General features: G+C 41.1%; 1 protein-coding gene, 1 long non-coding RNA gene and 1 pseudogene across 4 annotated transcripts in view; 2 read left to right on the forward strand and 1 right to left on the reverse strand.

The window, feature by feature from the left end:
• Positions 1-18,653, forward strand: part of BICRAL (BICRA like chromatin remodeling complex associated protein) — a 67,868-nt gene that overhangs the window by 8,725 nt on the left and 40,490 nt on the right. The window contains exon 2 of one of the 2 annotated variants that reach the window (XM_040473530.1): positions 4,690-4,699. The gene's annotated coding sequence lies outside the window, so the exon portion shown is untranslated. Of the gene's footprint in view, positions 1-4,689; positions 4,700-14,155; positions 14,180-18,653 lie in introns of those variants that run through there. The other variant, XM_040473531.1, reaches the window with a different exon arrangement.
• Positions 1,700-18,585, reverse strand: LOC121029465 (uncharacterized). 2 transcript variants are annotated; one of them, XR_005789736.1, is made up of 3 exons: positions 18,473-18,585; positions 3,619-3,773; positions 1,700-1,968 (listed from the first exon to the last, which is right to left on the reverse strand). It is a non-coding gene; the product is annotated as an uncharacterized LOC121029465 (long non-coding RNA). The 2 variants fall into 2 exon arrangements; XR_005789737.1 differs by lacking the exon at positions 1,700-1,968 and adding an exon at positions 2,245-2,292.
• Positions 4,175-5,868, forward strand: LOC121029463 (60S ribosomal protein L36a-like; annotated as a pseudogene).

Raw genomic sequence — 18,653 nt, forward strand, 5'->3', positions numbered from 1 at the left:
CTCTCTCTTACCTCTCCCCCACTTTTACTCACAAGCACTCTCTCTCTCCAAAAAAAAAAAAAAAAAAAAGAATATACATATATTTTGGGGGCACCTGGGTGGCTCAGTTGGTTGAGCTTCTGACTCTTGATTTTGGCTCATGACCCCAGGGTTGTGGGGTTGAGCCCCACTTTGGGCTCCGAGCTGAGCATGGAGCCTGCTTAAGATTCTCGCTCTCTCTCCCTCTGCCCCTCTCCCCCACTCGAGCTCTCTCTCTCTTAAAAAAAAAAAAAAAAAAAGGTGAGTACACAAAAGGGTGTTAATTCAGAGGTCCATTCAATTCTAAGCACTCATATAAAAACTAGAAAAGTACGTGATTTATTTATGTAACTGTTTTCCACTTCAGATGTTCAGGAGAATGAAGATATGGATTTTGACTAAGCTTACCAGAAAAGACTGTTGCATGTTTATCATGAAATTTGCCTTTGTGTTTTACACTGGTCCAAGGTTGAGAATTTTGATGAGCTTTTCCACTGCAGTCTTGTGCTTGTAAGTTGTAAAATGTGTTTCTGTTGCTCTCCACTAAGCATACAAAATATTAGCTTTACTTGACTTCCTTACTCAGGGAATTTTTTGATAACTTTGGTGATGCTGGAGAGTGTCCTTTCTGCACAGTTGGAATTGCCAGCTTCCTGCTACCATCCTGTGTATCTGGCAGCATCTTCAACATCTTTGCAAAAATTACATCAAACAGTGTTTAGAAATGACCAGACTGTGCTTAGCAAGTATAAAAATAGCTTGTGGATGATATTCAGATGTTTAGAATCCCACTGTGTTTGTTACTGCATTGAGTTTATTCACTTCACATGTTGAACAAGTGCCCTGGGCCCTAGCAGTGCACAGGCTCTATGGACCGACCCCTAAAGGATCTGTGGATAGAAGTGTGGGGAGGGGAGACCATGAACTTGGATATGAAGAACATTGCATGTTACTTTCATTAGACTCCAGTTGAAATTTATCATTTCCTAAATCTATGAATGAAGGCAGCCCAAACCCTGAATTAACAATGCCTGGGAATTTGTTACTATTAGAAATATTTTTTTGTCCCATTACATTTGCAGATAACCTGAAAAAATTACAATCTTCCAAAAGGTAGGAGTTACTAGACTCACCACTAAATCTTGTAAGAATGTGTGATGAAGAATCACATATATAACTGTATCACAATTTTTAAATATTTTTATAAATGTGTTTTTTATTTTTATTTTTTAAATGAATGCATTTTTTTTTAAAGTCCTACATATATTATGAACTTTGAAGTATTACTCTGGCAAGGGATCCATAGCCTTCACCAGACAGCCAAAAGGCCCACAAAGGGTCAAGAAACCTCCTCCCTCCTTTGGGGGATTTCCTCCCACAGCCCTATCTGGTGCCTGTCAGTAGTTGTGGGGTGAAGTGCCTCAACTTCTTTCACACCACTGCTTCTAGGGTTAATTTTAACCGATGAGCCCTGGGTCCTTCATCTCCCTTCAGTGAGATTTAAGTGTCAGACTTCGGCTCAGGTCATGATCTCACTGTTCGTGAGTTCGAGCCCCATGTCAGGCTCTGTGCTGACAGCTCGGAGCCTGGAGCCTGCTTTGGATTCTGTCTCTTCCTCTCTCTGCCCCTCTCCCATTCATGCTCTGTCTCTCTCTCAAAAATAAACAAACATTTTTTAAAAAAAAAAGATTTTTTGATGATAGATCTCCAACTAGTTATGGACCACTAGTTATGGCCTTGTTTTTTTTAGTAAGAATATTCATGGATGCTTTATTTTTTATTGTTATTTTTTATTTCAAAAATTTTTTTCATAACATAAAATTTTCCATTTTAACCATTTCACGTATAGTTCTGTGGCATTAAGTACATTCACACTGTTGTGCAGCCATCCCCACCATCCTTCTCCAGAACTTTCTCATCTTCTCCAACTGAAACTCTGTTCCTTGTAGTCTTTTGATAGAAATAAATACAAATTCCCTTCACATGGCATTTCTTAAGGTTTATAAAAGACTTTACAGTAGATAGAAGTTTATGTCTTTTAAATGGAGTGTAGAAAAATGAGATTAATTTAGCTTCTTAAAAAAATTATTTTCGTAGGGGCACCTGGGTGGCGCAGTCGGTTAAGCGTCCGACTTCAGCCAGGTCACGATCTCGCGGTCCGGGAGTTCGAGCCCCGCGTCGGGCTCTGGGCTGATGGCTCAGGGCCTGGAGCCTGTTTCCGATTCTGTGTCTCCCTCTCTCTCTGCCCCTCCCCCGTTCATGCTCTGTCTCTCTCTGTCCCAAAAATAGATAAACGTTGAAAAAAAAATTATTTTCGTAATGTTTATTTTTGAGAGAGGGAGGGAGAGCGTGAGTGGGGGAAGGGCAGAGAGAGAGGGAGACAGAGGATCCTAGAGCAGGATCTGCTCTGACAACAGAGAGCCCTATGTGGGGCTCAAACTAAGGAACCAGGAGATCATGACCTGAGCTGAAGTCAGACACCTTAACTGACTGAGCCACCAACGCGCCCCTAATTCAGCCTCTAAAAGTTTTTGTAGAAACTGAAATTTTGCTTGGAGCAATACAGTATATTTCTTCATATTCTTTCTTAAATCCTTCTTTAAAAATATTTGTTCATTTTGGGTGTTTTTTTTTTTTTTTTTAAGTAGGCTCCACACCCAGCATGGGACTTGAACTCACAACCCTGAGATCAAGAGTCTCGTGCTCTGCCGACTGAGCCAGCCAGTTGCCCCTTAAATCATTTTTAAGTTTAAAAAAATTTCTCTCATTTTCTTCCCCTTAAAAAATTTATTTTGTGTACACGTCGTCCTTGTGAATCTACTTTTACTAAAGGGCACCCTGGACATCTCTTCCTTGGTTAACATCATTGACTTGGTAAAATGGAATTTTGTTTGTTAAATATTGTTAGCTGTTTTTATAGGGCTTGTTTTTCTTGGAACATACCATAAAACCAAAATATTTTGAATGTTACTCATTGAGAGAGAGCAGTGAGACTCAAGAGTTTGCAAAATAACTTTAACCAGAATGCTAATAAAAAATGTTTTTTGCTTATAATTACTACCGTTTCAAAGTATCTTTTAAAAGCAGTTCCACACATAGGGACAACAGTACCTACAAACTACACTAATGGATAACAATGGCATCGTATTATTTTGAGGAAATACAGAAAAAGATTCAGCATTTTTTACTTTAATAGCTTAATTATTACCATGCTGTATTTCAGTGAATTCTTGACTGTAGGATTGGAATGCAAAAAGCAGTCTTTTTTACTATTTGTTGTGACTGGTACTGCACAGTAATACCCGTTGTTATTAAAAGTATAAAAAGTCACATTGGTAGGGTTTTTACTTTTATTTCATTAAGCTGTTCTCTGAAAGATGGGTGCCTGGCTGGCTCAGTGGGAAGAGCATGCGACTCGATCTCAGGGTCATGAGTTTGAGCCCCACATTGGGCATAGAAATTACTTACATAAATAAAACTTTAAAAAATTTTAAGTTTATTTATCTTGAGAAAGAGAGGGAGAGAGAGAGTGCGTGCACAAGCAGGGGAGGGGCAGAGAGAGAGAGAGACAGAGAATCTGAGGATGTAAGTAAGACTTACCTTTGGCTCTTCTCCTTTTTAATGCCTGTTCCTGAAATTTTTGCTAATGTGTTTTTGGTTGATACTCGTTCATCTTTCTGGGTGGTTAGTTTCAATGTTGGCATTGCTTCCTTTTGCTAAGTCAGCTTGTTGTTGGAGCTAAAGGCTCTAAATGACTGTTTTTAGTGGAAGAAAGTAATAAATGTGGCAGTCAATGATTAAAACAGAAATTTGCCTTTTATTTGGAAGTAAAATACAAGAATTCTTTAACTGAAACAGTAGTATAACTGAAGAGAACTGACTTATCTTTTTAATATGTATTATTCTATATACTGAAGTATCGGGATTTATCATAAAGATAGTTTCAATTTCACTTTACTTAATATTTAATAGCAATCAGGCTAGCAGCATTTCTTTTTTTTTTTTTTTTAATGTTTGTTTATTTTGAGAGATTGAGCATGCACATGAGCAGGGGTGGGGAGGAGACACAGAGAGAGAGGGAGAGAGAGATTCCCGACCCAGGCTTGATCCCACGAACCATGAGATCATGACCTGAGCCAAAATCACAAGTGGGACGCTTAACTGACTGAGCCACCCAGACGCCCCTAGCAGCATTTCTTTGTATCATTTCTCAATAATTTCCTGTATATTTATTTTCCATAGTCGTTAAAATGTTCAATCTCTTTTAAAACATAGTAAATTATAACAACATTTTTTGGCAGGGCATCTGTTTTTTTCCCATATTATTGAGTTGTTTTTCTTCCCTGTAAGGTCTAGTGTTGGTACTCTCAAAAGCCATGCAAGGCTGTGCCAGAAATTCTTCAAGTTAGACTTTTACTTGTGAGTCTTTTAAGGAACACAACTATTATTAATATGATAAATGACTGTGCTAAAGATTTGGGAACTCCAAGGAATTTTTCTGTTTATGTTTAGTACACAAATCCCTGTTTTAGGGAAGTTTATTTAATACTAAATAGATTTTTATGGAAGGATACACAATCCTTTTGTCCTATGAATCTTAAAAAATGACACTTCCTTATGCCTCAGAGATAGAGTCATCTGATCTGGAGCAGAGATGGGGAGGCAGTTGACTTCTCATGACTTTTTCTACGCAGCAGGAATGGCTGTCTAGACACGTAAGGGCCCAGCATAAGCCAGTAGATCCTGGGCATTGGACGCTCCACACTGCATCCCAAATCCTGTGCTTTGTGATGCGAGAAAGTGCTCATGGGTAGCCTAGCTGTATATTTTTGGCAACTAAATAATAAGGAACTGACATCACCCGTTGAAAAGTTAGTTTTTTAGACCAAAATCTTAGTAAAGTTATTCAATAAAGTAAAAGACATTTACTAGGCACGTTTATATCAGGCATTGTCCAAAACTCAGATAATACAAAGATGGAAAGAAACTGCCCCAGCTTTCATGGAACTTGTAAATTAACAAGGGGACCAGAAAAACAAAGTTTTGTCAACACACCTGTCAGATGCTAGTAACATGTCAGATGTGCTCTGGGGATACAAATAAGTAAACAATTAATTTTGCTTGGGGGTTTAAAAAAAATAGTATAATTTTACTCAAAGCCTTAAAAAATAGGCAGGCATTGTCAGTTGGCCACTTGGAGGTGGGTAGGAAGGTCTGTCTTCTCAGAAAGATAAGTGCAAAGCCAAAGAATTTAAAAAGTGATGTGATAGTTTGGGGGACATGGTCAAGATGGCAAAGAACCAAGGGTCCCTTCATTACATGGAGGGTAGGGTGGGCAGGGATTCAAAATGAGGCTAGAGCTTTTTCTTTCCGTGCCAATAGCGTTCTTGCAGCCATGGTGAACGTTCCTAAAACCCACCACACTTTATGCAAGAAGTGGGGTGAGCACCAACCCCACAAAATGAACCAGTACAAGAAAGGCAAAGATCCTCTTTATGCCCAGGGAAAGTGGCGTTATGACAGGAAACAGTGGCTACAGTGGGCAAACTAAGCCGATTTTCCAGAAAAAGGCTCAAACTACAAAAGAAGATTGTGCGGAGGCTTGGATGTGTTGAACCCAACCCAGATCTAAGAGAATGCTGGCTATGAAGAGATGCAAGCATTTTGAACAGGGAGGTGATAAGAGAAAGGGCCAAGGGATCCAGTTCTAAGCTTCTTATTTTTTGCTACATCATGAAGACAATAAAACCTTGAGGTTATGTACCCTTCATTTGGTTGCAGTTGGTCTTTTGAGAGGCAGGTAAACTAGTGCCCTCAATAAAATTCCCTTTGTGGGGAAATTTATGCTTAAAAAGAAAGCGGCTAGAATCTACTGTAATGAGCCAGTGTTTCCAGTTCACTGACGCCAAAAAACACGACGCAGTCTAAAAGTTGCTCAGCTTCGGGATGGGTGTCTTAGCTGCTCTTCATCAGTCTTCTCAAAGCACTCTAGACTCATTTTACTTAATTGGGCTGTGCTTTAGTTGAGAATAGAAGATAGGCGTAGCGAGGATAACCACAGAGAGTAATGTCTGATCAGTGTCGAAAGACATGGTGGTTGCTTTTAGAATTCTAGGTAGAGAATCCTAAGGTTGTCAGAGAAGGATTCGCAGAGGTTCAAGCTACCAGGAAGAGCATTCCAGGTAAGAAAATTATCACCTGGACAAGGGTGGGGGGAGTGCACGTTGTGTTTGGGGGCAGGAGAGTGGCAGTTTGGCTAGAATAGCATGTAGGGGGAGAGCAGGAAATGACTTTAGCCCCATTGTGCATTCTAGGCTTAAGTAGAATTATTTTCCACTTTAGATTGTTCTCCCATAGGAATAACCTTGTCTTCAAAAAAATACACTTTCTTGGAAAACTAAAGTAGGTTTCAAGGAGAAGGGCCTGGGGTGCCTGATCCTGTTGGAGCTTTTGCCATCTTGTGGCCAACATACTGGAAAGGATGATAGGTTCATTTCGAAAAATGTTCACTAACAACAAGGAGATATCACTTCACACCTGCTAGAATGGCAGAAAAACAAGAGATGTCAGCAAGGATGTGGACAAAATGGAACCCTAGTGCACTGTTGGTGGAAACGTAAATTGGTGCGGCCAATATGGAAAACAGTATGCAGGTTACTAAAAAAATTAAAAATAGAACCACCATATGAGCCAGGAATCCCACTTTCAGATATATAGCTGAAGGAAATGAAATCACTGTCCCAAAGAGATATCTGCACCCCCTGTTCACAGCGCCATTATTCGCAATAGCCAAGATATGGAAACAACCTAAGTATCTGCCGATGGATACATCGATAAAGAGTTGTTTTATACACACACATGCCCATATACCTACACTGGAATATTGTTCAACCATAAGAAAGAAAGACACCCTGCCATTTGTGACAGCATGGATGAACATTGAAAGCATAGCATAAACTAAGTGAAATAAGTCACACAAACATAGACAAGTACTATATGATCTCACTTATATGTAGAATGTAAAAAAGTTGAACTTGCAGAAGCATACTCAGTTAGTGATTGGTTGCCAGAGGCTGGGTTTAGGAAATGGGGAGATGTTGGTCAAAGGGCACAAACTTCCTGTTATAAGATGAATAAGTTCTTTAAAAAAGGGGGGTTGGGGGAAGGGAGTGCCTGGATGGCTCAGTTGGTTGAGCAACCAGCTCTTGATTTAGGCTCAGGTCATGATCTCGCAGTTCATGAGCTCGAGCTCCGCATTGGGCTCTGCGCTGATAGTGTGGAGCCTGCTTGGGATTCTCTCTCTATTCTTCTCTCTCTCTCTCTCTCAAAATAAATAAATAAACTTAGAAAAAATAAGATGAATAAGTTTGAGGGATCTCATGCATAGCATGATGATTGCAGTGTATTATATACTTGAAATTTGTTGAGAGTAGATTTTAAATATTCTTACCACACAAAAAAATTGGCAAGTATGTGAGGTGATGGAGATATTAACTAACCTTATTGTGGTCATCATTTCACAATATACACATGTATCAAATCATCACACTGTATACCATAAACCTATACTGTCTTATTTGTCAACTATATGTCAATAAAGCCAGGGGTAAGAAAGAAAAAGTCTATTGAGGCTTTGTAATACGTATGCCAGGTGCTATTCTGGATGCTGAGGTTCATTGGTGAATAGACGCAAACCTCTGCCCTGATAGAGCTGACATTCCAATGTAAATATGAGTAAATACGGGAAAGAGGGGTATGGAGAAATACAGGAATTACCTGTATTTGATGGGAAGGAGTGGAAGGAATGATACTGAAAGTGGTTTAAGTCATACGCTCCCAAGTAAGATTTCACCTACAGCATTTCCCTTCAGTCAAACTACCAAAAAACTGAACCCTTTCTCCGAGTTTGGAGAGTAAGCAGCCTCAATTTGTGTCTCTGAGCTGACCAGAGGCCCTTGTTTGCAGGTCCTACCTGACTGTAGTTGGGGACAGGTTCCCCAGGTTGCCTGAAATTTGCCTGAGTATGTGTTACAACATGAGGGAAAGAGTGACCAACCTCAGAGGGTCAAGGAGAAAACTCCATAGTAACCCCCGATTCCTGGTGAATCTCTGCGGGAGCTGGAGGAACAGGATTCCACGTTTGATTTTTTTTCTTTTTTTTTTTTTCTTTTTTTTTTGGGTGTACTATATTTCCTTTTAGGTTTTTTTTCGTATGTCTTTTAAAAATTTTAATTCCAGTGTAGTTAACATATGGCGTTATGTTAGTTTTAGTGTACGAGGACTCCATGGGTTTTTTTTTTTTAATGTTTGTTTATTTTGAGGGGAGAGGGAAGGGCAGAGAGAGGGAGCAAGAATCCCAAGCAGGCTCCTCCCCTTCGGCATGGAGTCTGACATGGGGCTCGAACCCATCAACTGTGAGACCATCAAAAGTCGAAATCAAGAGTCGGACACAACCAACTGAGCCGCCTAGGCGCCCCCCAATGTTTTCAGTAACCAACTCTAGGGGCGCCTGGGTGGCTCAGTCAGTTGAGCATCCGACTTCAGCTCAGGTCATGATCTCATGGTCCATGGGTTTGAGCCCCACATCGGGCTGTCCGCCGACAGCTCAGAGCCTGGAGCCTGCTTCAGCTTCTGTGTCTCCCTCTCTCTCTGCTCCTCTCCTGCTCATTCTCGCTCTCTCTCTCTCTCTCTCTCTCTCTCTCTGAAAAATAAATAAACATGACAAAAAATAATAACCAACTTTAGTCTATATTATTTTGAAGCAAATCCTAGACATCATAGTAATTGAACTCACACCTGCTTCAATATGGATCTCTAAAGGATGATTTTTTAAAATATAACCCCAATTTCATTATTCTATCTAAAAAATCTTAACAGAATGTAATATATCTGTAAGTCCCACCAGGAATTACAAAATTTCAATGTTGGTATTCTCTAGGAATTTGTCAGTTTGTTAGAATTAAACTAGAATTATGTTGGGGTGCTTGAGCTGCTCAGTTAGTCTAGAAAAGTATGATCCATTGTGGAAGAATAATAATGAGGTATTCAAATAATACTAGATCTTCTGGGGGCACCTGGGTGACTCAGTCAGTGAAGCATCCGACTCGATCTCAGTTTAGGTCATGATCTCACAGTTCAGGAGTTCGAGCCCCTCACCCAGCTCTATATGGACATCGCGAAGCCTGCTTGGGATTCTCTCTCTCTGTCTGCCTTTATTTTTATTTAAAACTACTTACTGGGGCACCTGGGTGGCTCAGTCAGTTAAGTGTCCGACTTCAGCTCAGGTCATGAACTCACAGATCATGAGTTCGAGTCCTGTTTCAGGCTCTGTGCTGACAGCTCAGAGCCTGGAGCCTGCTTTGGACCCTGTGTCTCCTCTCTCTGTTGCTCCCCCGCTTTCTCTCTCTCTCTCTTTCTCTCTCTCTCTCTCTCTCTCTCAAAAATAAATAAAGATTAAAAAAAATTTTTTGACTAGTATTACATGCGTTTTTAATCATGCGAGGTCTTTGGGAACACAGTCTTTGCATAAAATGCAGCTACACTATATTTAAACCCTGAATGAATATTTATTTAGTGTTTCTTATACCTGTTTATGTGCTCTTTGCTGGGAATATGAAGATGAATATGACAAGATCCCTGCTTTTGAGGATAGCTCTATGATATTGTCTTATGCTGTTAATTTCTAGGTGATAGTCTATTAGTAACATTTAAGTTTGAAGTCAGTCTAGTGTGTTAGTACACTGTAATTGAGCCATAACTTAATACTCCTACAAGCTATGCAGTATGAGTTCAGAGCACCCCTCATCGCTGGAGGGCTTTGTTATTTTCTGAGTTTGGTATCTCTTGAACCACCTCAGCTCTGAATCTAGATGCAGCAAAGACTTTTGGGACTCAGCCAATGCTCTTTTGATAACCTCCTTTGTTGGGACCCGGGCCCCCAGCCTGGTGCAAAATTGGCAGCTGAGACTGAAAGAATATGACAAAGAGAGGCCTGGAAAGCTTTTCCCTGGGACCATCTCTGCATCAGTCAATGTGTATACAGGTCTTCTGTCTGTGGATTCTTAAGTGGATCTTGAAATTTTGAGAGGCTGCTAGCAAACACGGTTAGCACAATTTTTTTTTTTAATTTTTTTTTTCAACGTTTATTTATTTTTGGGACAGAGAGAGACAGAGCATGAACGGGGGAGGGGCAGAGAGAGAGGGAGACACAGAATCGGAAACAGGCTCCAGGCTCTGAGCCATCAGCCCAGAGCCCGACGCGGGGCTCGAACTCACGGACCGCGAGATCATGACCTGGCTGAAGTCGGACGCTTAACCGACTGCGCCACCCAGGCGCCCCTATTTCTGGACAATTTTAGAATCTGTTAATGTTTCTCACACTTGAGATCTCAGATCACCCAAGGTTATTTTCTCAGACACTAGCTTGAGAAACACTGATTTGTGTGGTTAATGATTTTATAGTCAGTAATCTTAAGGTTATTATCACTGTGTTGGAATTTATCTTAAAGAAGTTTGATGTGTTTATCAAACAATATCACTATTCTGTTGCTAAAATAATCATGATTCTTGATTTTTATGGATCCTTGGGTTTTCTTTTTTTTTTTTTTAGTGTTTATTTTTGACAGAGAGAGAGAGAGAGGGTGCAAGCATGAGCAGGGGAGGGGCAGAGAGAGAGGGAGACACAGAATCCAAAGCAGGCTCCAGGCTCCGAGCTGTCAGCACAGAGCCCGACGTGGGGCTCAAACTCACGAACCGTGAGATCATGACCTAAGCCGAAGTCGGACGCTTAACCAACTGAGCCACCCAGGCTCCCCATGATCCTTGGGTTTTCATTTTCAGATTGACCACTGTCGATGGTCATTCTTTCACAACGCACAAACACCACTGCATTTTAGGAGTTGGAGAAGTTAAACGGTTTTCAAACTTGTTTTCTCCTAGCTAAATAAGATTGAAGGGGGAGAAGTGGAACATCAGAGTGTCTCCACCACCAATATTTAGGCCTCCAAGAAAGCTCCTGGACACCTTGGAGAATCCTAGGTCACCAGGGAACAAAGTTTAAAAATCATAGCTGTGGCTATTAACTTCATTTAGGGGTGGACAAATGGGCCCTGAGAGATTGGAGCTTGTCGGTAATCACACAGTTAGTTAATGTCAGGTATCCAAAACAAGCCCTTTGCCTTCCAAATTCAGTGTTCTCCCCGATATGTCCCTTGCTCTGTAAACCTTGCCAGACTTTACCCTGACCCCCTGAGGTCGGCCACTCTTTCCCCCCACCTTAGGGCACATTGTTTAGCCGGCTGGATTTCTTAAAAATGAGGTTTATTTCCATCCTGCCTCATTCTAAATAGGAATTAAAGCAGCTTTTTAAGGCCTTCAAACTCTACATTTCATGAGGTGAACCAGGGCCCAATACTGCCTACTTAATGGTCATCTTTTCTGATGGAGGAATTTTTTAATCCCCAAGTTCTTCTAATAATATTTTTTTTACTAGTTTATCAACTTTATTTTCTTTTCTTACATTCCTTGTGAATTTAATGCACTAAATACACATACACATACAAACAAGTTATAAGTATTATAGAATAGGTCTATAATCTTTTTTTTTTTTTAAGATCAGGAAACAGATTTTATTTTTTTTTTCTACCTTTATTTTTATTTTTATTTTTTTATTTTTTTTTTTTTATATATGAAATTTATTGTCAAATTGGTTTCCATATAACACCCAGTGCTCATCCCAAAAGGTGCCCTCCTCAATACCCATCACCCACCCTCTCCTCCCTCCCACCCCCCATCAACCCTCAGTTTGTTCTCAGTTTTTAACAGTCTCTTATGCTTTGGCTCTCTCCCACTCTAACCTCTTTTTTTTTTCCTTCCCCTCCCCCATGGGTTCCTGTTAAGTTTCTCAGGATCCACATAAGAGTGAAACCATATGGTACCTGTCTTTCTCTGTATGGCTTATTTCACTTAGCATCACACTCTCCAGTTCCATCCACGTTGCTACAAAAGGCCATATTTCATTTTTTCTCATTGCCACGTAGTATTCCATTGTGTATATAAACCACAATTTCTTTATCCATTCATCAGTTGATGGACATTTAGGCTCTTTCCATAATTTGGCTATTGTTGAGAGTGCTGCTATGAACATTGGGGTACAAGTGCCCCTATGTCTCAGTACTCCTGTGTCCCTTGGATAAATTCCTAGCAGTGCTATTGCTGGGTCATAGGGTAGGTCTATTTTTAATTTTCTGAGGAACCTCCACACTGCTTTCCAGAGCGGCTGCACCAATTTGCATTCCCACCAACAGTGCAAGAGGGTTCCCGTTTCTCCACATCCTCTCCAGCATCTACAGTCTCCTGATTTGTTCATTTTGGCCACTCTGACTGGTGTGAGGTGATACCTGAGTGTGGTTTTGATTTGTATTTCCCTGATAAGGAGCGACGCTGAACATCTTTTCATGTGCCTGTTGGCCATCCGGATGTCTTCTTTAGAGAAGTGTCTATTCATGTTTTCTGCCCATTTCTTCACTGGGTTATTTGCTTTTCGGGTGTGGAGTTTGGTGAGCTCTTTATAGATTTTGGATACTAGCCCTTTGTCCGATATGTCATTTGCAAATATCTTTTCCCATTCCGTTGGTTGCCTTTTAGTTTTGTTGGTTGTTTCCTTTGCTGTGCAGAAGCTTTTTATCTTCATAAGGTCCCAGTAATTCACTTTTGCTTTTAATTCCCTTGCCTTTGGGGATGTGTCGAGTAAGAGATTGCTACGGCTGAGGTCAGAGAGGTCTTTTCCTGCTTTCTCCTCTAAGGTTTTGATGGTTTCCTGTCTCACATTCAGGTCCTTTATCCATTTTGAGTTTATTTTTGTGAATGGTGTGAGAAAGTGGTCTAGTTTCAACCTTCTGCATGTTGCTGTCCAGTTCTCCCAGCACCATTTGTTAAAGAGACTGTCTTTTTTCCATTGGATGTTCTTTCCTGCTTTGTCAAAGATGAGTTGGCCATACGTTTGTGGGTCTAGTTCTGGGGTTTCTATTCTATTCCATTGGTCTATGTGTCTGTTTTTGTGCCACTAATAATATTTCTTAGTCTTTTCTGTCTTCTCTTCATTGCTGCTAGAAGACATCAAAATGAAGGAAGTTCTTTGTTGAATAATAACTGAAAAACTCAGAGCCCATTGTGTTGAGTTTGATTGCTTCTTTGTATTGCAAACGAGTATAATTGTGAAAATACAGTCATGTTTCCTTTTCTAGTAAAATGTCATATTATTTCACAAAAAAGCCCCGGAGCTTCACCTGAAGAAGCTTGAGAATCCCTGCCAAAACTCTCAGCACTTCTCACATTGCATTGTGATAAATTATTGAATGTCTCCCTTCCAAAAGAAAGTGGGTGCCTGAAAATCGGAAACCATGGCAGAAAGTTTCACACTGTCTTGCAATTACAAAATTTAATAGCCCATAACTATTACCATATAGTAAAAGGAGTACAAAGAGAATACTTTAGGGGCGCCTGGGCGGCTCACCCCTGTCAGTTAAGCATACAACTCTTGATTTTTGGCTCAGGTCATGACCTGCCAGTCTGTGGGATCGAGTCCCACGTCTGGCTCTGTGCTGACAGTGTGAAGCCTGCTTGGGATTCTCTCTCTCCCTGTCTGCCTGCATCTCCCCTACTAGCTCGCGCTCTCTCTCTCTCTCTCTTTCAAAATAAATAAATAAGCTTAAAAAAAAAAGAGAGGGAGCGCCTGGTTGGCTCAGTCAGTTAAGCGTTCTACTTTGGCTCAGGTCCTGATCTCACAGCTTGTGGGTTTAAGCCCTGCATCAGGCTCTGTGCTGACAGCTAAGAGCCTGGAACCCGCTTCAGATTCTATATCTCCCTTTCTCTGTCCCTTCCCTGCTTGCGCTGTGTGTGTGTGTGTGTGTGTGTGTGTGTGTCAAAATTAAAGAAACACTAAAAAAAAAAAAGCATACTTTATAAAATTTTTTAATGTTTATTATTTTTGAGGGAGAGACAGAGAGCAGCAGGCAAGGGGCAGAGAAAGAAGGAAACACAGAATTGGAAACAGGCTTCAGACTGAGCTGTCAGCACAGAGCCTGATGCAGGGCTTGAACACACAGACCATGAGATCATGACCTGAGCTGAAGTCGGCCACTTAACCGACTGAGCCACCCAGGTGTGCCAAAAAAGAATATTTTATATCTTAATTGACATAAACAGCTACTTGCCCTGGGTAAATGGTTATTTTATGGCATAATTTTTTGATCATGACACTCATTGGAAAATTGTTCGCTAAAACATAGTCATTCACTTTTCAGCATTGTTTTTACAGTCCTACAAAAATGTTAAGTGTGCTTACATTTATTATTTTTAATTTATTTAATAAATCATCATTTATTAACTTTAAGTGTGCTTACATTTATTATTACATTTTATGTCATGCTCATTTGATATCCCTAGCCTTAATACAGTACCTGGCACATAGTAGGTGCTAAATGTTTACTAAATGAATAATGAATAGTGACCAATTTTATTAAAAATACAGATTAAAGAAGCAGCTTTCCTCCTTCCCTAAGCTATTCTGCAGGGTAGAAAACAAAAGGAGGCATGGGATAAAACTGTACGATTGATTTAGTTTCCTCTTCCCCCCTCCTTAATATACTCTGACTTATAATTTGTGCTAATGAATTCATATAAACTGTCGTTACCTCCTAACGTGATTTTTTTTTCAAAACCTTAAAAATAGCCGTTGTAGGGCTGAGATGGAGAAACTGGGACTGAATTTACTTTCCTGCATTAAAAAAAGTTAAAAATAGGATAAAATATATGAAACAGTGGTTTTGAGACATGGGAAATCAGGCAGCATGGAGAGCAACTCCTGAGAAATGGCAAACGGATAAGGTGAGCCCTGAGCCCTATTTGTAATTGTTCCAGCTTACTGTCTGGAGAGAGTTGCCAGGCCACAGCGTAGGGAAGGGGACCCCAGATGGAGTCTGATCATCTTCCAGGGATGAGCTGATGTGGTTGGAAGGGGAAAGTGGCTCAAACACAAGGCACAGTACCCGAGAGGAGAGTGCTACCCAGACAGAAAACACCTGAGTCCTCAGCTGATGACTGGTCAGTCCATGGGGGCTGAGGGACAACTACCCAAGTCCTGGGAGAGAACCACCCAAAAGGATCAGAGGAAACAATGCTTAGAGCTCACACAGGGCAGAAAATGGTTTGTGTTCCCACCTGTGAGAGCGTGAAAATCCTTGCAATCCATGAGACATCAACAAGGTACGCCATCAAGTGAAGGGTACTGCCTCAGGATAGGGCAAAACTAGCCCTAAGGATTGACAGAGCTTAAAAGCAAGCCTCAAGACGATCAAATGATTTAATAAGAACTTAATTTTGTCCTAGACAAAGTTCAAAAATATCTGCAGGGATCCAAAACTATCCAGCACTCAATAACACAAAATTAACAATGTCTGGCATCCAATAAAAATGTACCAGGCAGGGGCACCTGGGTGGTACAGTTCAGTGATTTAATTCCAGAACATTTTCATCATCCCAAAAAGAAACCCCATACCTGTGACATCTAGGTCTTTGCAGTCTTTTGCTAAAACCAAGAACGCTGCACTGGATATTCTTACACACATGTGCAAAAATACCTGTAGGACAAATACCTGAAAATATTTGCCAAGTAGAATAATTTGTGCACCTAAAATTTTGAAAGCTATTGCTAAATTATTCTCCCTAGAGGTTATGGAGTTTACACTCTACTGGCAAAGCATAAAAGTTGCTGTTTCCCCACTTCCTCACCATCATGGTCCTTTACCAAACTTTTATCTTTACCAGTCTGATAAGTCGTAGTATCTCATTGAAATTTTAATTTATATTTCTCATGTTCAAAGAGAGGTTATTTTTATATGTTTAGGGGCTACTTTCCTTTTTTAGTGAGCTGATGGTTCATATGTTTGATTTTCTGCAGGGTAGCTGTTTTTTTGTTTTGTTTTGTTTGTTTTGTTTTTTTTAGGGGAAGAGAGAATCTTAAGTAGGCTCCATGTTCCGTAAGGAGACAGACACGGAGCTCAATCTCACGACCATGAGATCATGATCTGAACCGAAATCAAGAGTTGGATGCTCAACTGACTGAGCCACCCAAGTGTCCCTGTTTTTCTTCTGTTGTTGTTGTGTTTATAGAAGGTATTTGTGTATTAGGGAGAAAAGCCCTTTGTGATATGAACTGGAAGTATTTTTTCCACTTAATGTTTTTTTGGGTTTTTTTAGTCTTTGACTTTGTTTACTTTTTTCCTTTATCATGCAGAATTTTAAAATCTGATGTCAAATTTGTCAATCTTTTCTTTGATACTTCTGTATCTCGTGACAGACTTTCCCTACTCTAAGATTACAAAAAAACTATTTCTCCCATGTATTCTTCTAGTACTTTAAGGTTCTCCTCCCCTCTCTGCCCCTATTTAATTGTTTGATCCATCTAGAATTTATTTTTGTATAAATGTAAAGTATGGATCTCCGATCTTTCCTCCATACAGCTAACACCTTTCCCCCATTGATTTAAAATGTCACTTTTATACTGTGTCCTCTTGATTAAAAGCCACTATTCAAAGTGTTGACTCCGATAAGGACAATTTTAATACTAGCTTTAATTTTTTTAAGAGTGGTAATCCGGAGCACCTGGGTGGCTCAGTCAGTTAAGTGGCCAAATCTTGATTTCAGCTCAGGTGATAACCTCACGGTCTGTGAGTTCGAGCCCCGGGTCAGGTTCTGTGCTGACCGTGCAGAGCCTGCTTGGGATTCTCTCTCTCCTTCTCTCTGCCCCTCCCGTGTTTGTACGCATGCACACATTCTCCGCCCCCCCCCCCAAAATGACTAAATAAAAATAAACTTAAAAACATAAAAAGAGTGTAATCAGGTGTCTGAGGCAGTGATTTCTGACCTGTTGGGATGCCTGTCAGGATTCTGTAAGAAATACAGTCCCCTTCCCTCTGTGACAAATCCTCCTGTCATCAGCTGCTGTTACTGAGGGGAGTATGTCTCCCTCAAGTGTGTTGGGCCAAGAAGTAGTTTTTAACCATTGACCTAGGGGGACTCCTCTTTCACAGAGCGTTCCAAATTTCACCTAGTGATTCCAGGGTTGTTACTTTACGGAGGAAAGAGCCTCAGCAAGAGTCCAGCAGGAAAGGGGGAGCCTACCTCTCCAAAGAAAACTAAACTCTTTACCTTGGAGACATTAGTTTCTGATCCTCAGGTTGTCTTCCCACACTAGAATTGTCAATTTCTACACCTCTCCTTTGGGAAATTGCCTTTGGTGGACCATGTGTCCTCCTGGGGAAAGGAACTACTGGGTTAGACGTGGGATGACTGTGCTTTGGCAGTGTGCAGAGCTGGGGACATAGCGATAAGAGTCATCTCTTTTAATTTGAAACTCTTTAGAGTCAGAAAAGAGGATGGCCCTTTAAAAAGTGGAATTCTCCGGGTACCCCTGACTATAAAATAGGCTTGTGGAGTTCTACCCACAGGGGGCTAGCGACAGAGGCTTGTGTGGTTGGATGGATGCCACTGACTAGGACAGATGTCCCCAGGGAGCATTCTGTCAAGTGTTGGAGCAGCCCCTTCAGTTTGATAGTGGAGGATGCACAATGGCTTTTACTTTCATCCAAAGTTGTGTAAGTGTTCTCTTGTTTACGCCACTCAAGGAGTAGCTGGTCACTTTGAACTTTGGGGTAGCAGATGTTCTCGGTGCTTGAAAGTCCCAGTGGCAGTGACACCTTGGTAGAGTGACCGGCGCTGACATCCTTTCTCAGTTTGTTAACCTTTGGGTGTCTCTTCCGCTAGAGGAATGTGTACAGGTGTGAAGTCATGAGGGAAGCTGGGATAGTTGGGAAAGGTTGTTGTGGTATAGGCTATTTTTCCCTTACATTTTCGTTAGTTTGTTCCAGAAACTATGGACACTATAAATAATAATAAATCATATCCACTTCATAGGCTTCATGATATGTCCTAATTGCCTAATTTATTCCACGTGATTGTGATGTCTGGGAGACGAGCTCATGGCCCAGTAATGAGCTGTGGCTGATGCAGTTCTTCCACATAAAATATCAGGATTTAAGGGAGGCCCTTCCCACAGATTTCTCTGTGTCTATTTAATGATCGTTTTCCTGCTTTTCCTAGCTGTGGCATTTTCACTTCTCAAAAGTCTGGTCTTGCTAGCATGTTCCTAAGTAACTCCACATCTGAGGCCTCAAAGCACATTTCACCTTGCCTGCCACCCTTTTCACACTTTAGCCTGGATGTTACCCTTGGATCAGCCTTCCCCCTCTTCTTCCTCCTGTGTCACCCACCGTCTCGCCTCTCTACCAGAGTTCCACTCAGACACCTGCTCGTCACCCCCAGGCCATTCAGCACCTGAACAAATCCTCCCCCCCCCCCCCCCCCGCGGGAAGGTCTCACATTGGGGGATACTTACCCCTTCCAGACCCTTCCTGGGGAGAGCAAGTTTCCTTCCATGTGGCAGGAGCCAGTTTTATACTTGTCTGGCCTCGTGACTGAGAGGATGGGAGGTCTGGGGGAGCTGGAGAGGAGATGGCAGTTTTAACCAAGGAAAAAACACTGAGTAGAAATGATCCCTTCTGCCTTCTTCGGGCGTG

Source organism: Herpailurus yagouaroundi, unplaced genomic scaffold (assembly GCF_014898765.1).
Source record: "Herpailurus yagouaroundi ecotype Mexico unplaced genomic scaffold, PumYag 139, whole genome shotgun sequence".
In the NCBI taxonomy this organism is placed as follows: domain Eukaryota; kingdom Metazoa; phylum Chordata; class Mammalia; order Carnivora; family Felidae; genus Herpailurus; species Herpailurus yagouaroundi.